Genomic DNA, 4746 nt, shown 5'->3' on the forward strand with positions numbered 1-4746 from the left:
GGGTTAGTTTTTGCCGGATTAGGTAGTGGTTGTGAGATTGTTAAATTTTTTTCATTTTGTTGAAACATGCATTTTTTTTTTTTTTTTTTGCATTTTCAAGAATGCAAAACAAACATGGTAAAATGAAAATATTTTCCGTAAAATATTTTACTTTTACAAATATTTTATGTCAAAACAAACGGAGCGTAAATCAAATTGAGAGGATGAAAGCAACATGTCACCAATGGAACCCATGTAAATCATCTAAGCATATTTAATGTGATTCATTATCAAACCATAATCATATAAATTGGATAAAACTCAAGCATTAGATTAAACAAAAGACAAAAAATACACAAACCTATTCAATTTAATGGAAAAAAAAAATTAGAATAAACAAATACATATTTGCAAGGTTGTAGGTAGAAGAGAAAAAGAATAGAGAAAAAGAATTATAATGGTAGGTATTCATTATGAATTATTTAATATATATACACTCCAAATTAAAGAAGTTGATATAAACAAAAAATCTAATGTTAGTCTAATTTGTGGAAGTGTGAAGCTAAAGTCTAAATCTTAAAAAAAGTGGCGGGTAAATAGGATTAGTGTTTTATTTTAACACAAAAGTAGTTTGTTTGTTTGTTTTTTTTAATGTGTAGTAATATAATTAAAAAAAAAAAAAAGAGGATTAGTTGAAGATTTTAGATTGTAATCAAATTGATATTATTTATCAACTTATAAATTATAATAAGAAAAAGGATTAGATGAAGAATTTGGATTGTAATCAAGTTAAAATTTTTATCAACTTGAAGAAGATAAGAACTGTAAGGACTCAATTAGTATCGATCCCAAACTTGTATTGGGTTCGAACACTAAAGGCCCAAACAATAAATTTGTAAAGCGTGGATATAAAAGAACTAGATTAGTTTCAAAAGAAAAACGATTAAACCTAATGTTTCTAGATGGATTAATACAAATATTACTATCAATTTACCCTTGATACAAGCCAAGTTCTTTATTTCGTAAGATTTTCTTCTAACTATCAATTGTTTAAAAGTTCTGATCCCCTTTCTTAATGCATTCTTCCATGTTATATACTGCCCTCTTGATGTCATCTTCACCATACACGTGTAGGTTGGATTCGAGGGATCCCTTCCTGTCCCATCCGACACTTCCTGGAACCTTCAACCAGCAGCTGTAAGGCTGCTTCATCACTATTCAGACATCACCTCCACATTAATGTGGCCAGAGAGTTGGTTGTGAGGCAATCAATGCAGAGGCAACAGTTGTTAAAGATATTTGTTTATCTTTTTTTTCTTACCCTTGGCCCCATGTCCCACCTTTAGTGGTAATGCAACTTCGAAGTGTGTTTGTGACAATACGATGTTCAGGTCGTCCTCGTACACATATTGCCGAGAAGGATTTTGTTCTCGGATGAATATTGAACCCATCTCATGCGATATTTACTCCTTTTTTCATTTGGTTCCCCTTATAACCTTATGTGGGCCTCCTCGGATAGTTTAACGTCATCGGATGGGCCACAAGCCCAGTTAACACATTATTGATTAATTGGCCCCCACAAGAACAAAAAGATTTATATCTCTTAAAAAAAATCTAAAACAAATTATGCAATTTGGTGAAGTCACTTGGCGTAACCCCGACTTCAAAACCTAACTTTTATTGTATAATATATGATTTATTAATTTAAAAAAAAAAAAACAGCAATCTTTTTCAAAACTTAAAAGAATAATAATAATAAAATTCAGCAAAGAGAAAACTAAATACATGCAAAAAGGATGCCCTAAGGGCATTGATTTTTTTTCGAAGATGGCAGTAAAGACCCACGTTAGAGATGGCCCGTAAGCTACGGTTTAATTCTTGGTTTTTTATTTTTTATTTTTGGTATATTTTTTTTTAACATACAAAAGCTTGGCCAATTAAGCTTAAACAGAGAGAGGAGATCAGTGAATTCGAAAGAGATTTGTGCGAGCAATTAGCAAATCTACTCTACCTTGCACAACGTCAGTAGGAAGAAGGTAATGGAGGGCGAGGGCAGAGGTTGTAATTTTAGTAGATTTATTGAGTTGGAGTTTGAGTTGGCTGTGTAATTTTTTTAATAATAAAAACACTGCCGCATAATTAAATAAAAATATCATGTCATTATTCTGTTATACACATAAGTAAGAAAACTAACATAAGTTAACTGAATGACTAATAAAGCTTATTTTTTAAACTCCAGGGGCCAATGGCTTTCATTTAAAACTTCAGAGACTAAAAACGCTTAGTAGGTAAACTTTAAAGATCAACAATGTAGTTTTGCCTAAAAATTATGTCAATTTTGTTAATTTCAAGGTTTAGATTTTTTTTTTTTTATATAACAGCTTTTATATTGCCACATCATTCCTCTCAATTTCACTTGAAATGAAAAGAGTTCATCTTATGATTGAGATTTTATTTTCAAGATTTGACAATTTATAGACTATCACATTTAAAATTTTTTTTAAGATGTGAGGCAAGATTCACCTTTTTATTTGTAACTGGTTGGAAACCCATGTAATGCACAAGAAATTTAACATAATATGATTTTTCATTATTTTAATTATAATGTTTTGTTTGTTTCAGTAATGATATTTTTTTTTAAAATGAGTTATTTTCCAAAAAACATTTTTCATAAAATTATTTCATTTTCCTATATTTGGTAGCAACCTTAAATGAATTAAAAAAAAAAAAAAAAAAAAAATCTCATAACTTCCATTGTTTAACTTGCTGTGAGATAAAGTTCAATTACCATGTTGATGCAATTTTTTGGGGTTTATAACTCTCTTGCTTTTCAGAGACATTTTTTGTTGGGTTTGATTTTTGGTGGATACTAGTGGAAAGAAGAAAATGCTAATAGATAAAGAGAAAATTAGTTTTGTACTGAGAAATATAGAGTATGAGTGTGTAATTTCCAAGAGACTGAAAAAAAGAAAAAAAGAAAAAAAGAAAAGAGAGAGAGAGAGAGAGAGTAGCATATTGAGATTTTTTTAAAATAATTTTTTTTCTTTTTCTTTGAAATTGAGGAATAAAGATTTATTTTGTTTTAAAATTTTATTTTATGATGTGATTTTTTTCGTATCATGGTTATATGACTTATTTATTTATTATTTTATTAGCCACATGTGTGCTAGGTGAGTATTCCATTAACTATGTCAACAACTTCTATCATTGAGATAATGACACTAACCAAGATAAAATGTTGTTGAAAAACACTAGGACCAAAACATCATTTTTATAACAAATTATAGGTGGTTAGTTGTTATTGGTTCAAATTTGAACCTAATACGAAAATTACTTTTTCGTCCCAACAATAACAACCAATAACATGTAAAAATATTGTGGATATATAATTTTTCCCAAACAAAAGTACTCCCAAAATATAGGGCCAAAAAGACTTTTTGCCTATTAATTATAAATATCCTCTCCATCTAAAATTATGTTCATTTTGTTAATTTTATGGTTTATCTTCTTCTTCTTCTTCTTCTTCTTCTTCTTCTTCTTTTGTGTGAATCTAACAGCATTTAGATTGCCACATCATTCCTCTCAATTTTACTTGAAATGAAAAGACTTCATTTTATGATTGAGATTTTATTTCCAACATTTGACAATTCACAAACTATCACATTTAATTTTTTTTAAGATGTGGCAAAAGATTCACCTTAATATTTGTAACTAGTTGGAAACCCATGTAATACACAAGAAATTTAACATAATATGATTTTTCCTCCTTTTTTATTTTTATTTTTTAAAATACTTAAATTTGATCATTGTGGTATTTAATAAGACATTTATTATGATCGTATTTGTATTTATAACTATATATTCTATTGTTTAAAGAAAGAGATTAAATTCTACAAGGATGTGGTGTAAAACTCATGTTTTACACCATCCAATAAGTGATTGTCATATCAACATTTTACGTAAAATTCAATACATCTTACCACACCTAATAACATTTTAATAAATTCTCAATTTGGTTGGATTTATATATGGGTATTAGAATTAATTGAGTGAGATTGTGTTTATTCTTAAATATGTGATAAGATGATATAGCATGTTGGGATTTGAGGGATAAAACATGAGTTTTACATCACGTCCTTACAGAATTTAATCTCTTAAAGAAAATATCATATGTCAATATTTCTTTTTCTCTTTACAAGAATTAACTTCAATAATGTTTAAAATTGTAAAATCCCAAAATTTTATTTGACATAATATTATGATATGGACCAAAAAATCAAATTGCTTCCATTCTATATAATTATAGATTCGGGATTATAGATATTATTATAATCCAAGCCCCAATAAAATTAAAGTTGGACAAATTTTACTTGACCCATGAGAATATGGGATGGAGAACCAAGTTTTGCGGGCTGTTGATTAGTTAAGGAGCTGGTCTAATAGATGTTCATGGGCAGAAAATCAGCCCATGACCCAATGTACCGGGTTAGTGGACTATTCGCAGACCTTAATAGTATTGAATTGGGCCCATGTGAACAAGTAGGCTAATATGCTAGGCCTTGACTTTGGGCTTTGTACTTACACTTGTGTAAGGTCACAAAAGATGCCTCCACAAACTAAGTATGCGTTTTAAGATTTCACTTTCAGGATTCTTTGCAGTTCAAAATTTCAAATACTAACCTCCTCCCAAGTACCGGGTTAGCTATGGGGGTTGTGGTAGGTTATACCGTTAAAGCAATAGAAAATGATATTTTGACTTAATTTGTA

The sequence above is a fragment of the Quercus lobata genome, chromosome 3 (genome assembly GCF_001633185.2).
Source record: "Quercus lobata isolate SW786 chromosome 3, ValleyOak3.0 Primary Assembly, whole genome shotgun sequence".
In the NCBI taxonomy this organism is placed as follows: Eukaryota; Viridiplantae; Streptophyta; class Magnoliopsida; order Fagales; family Fagaceae; genus Quercus; species Quercus lobata.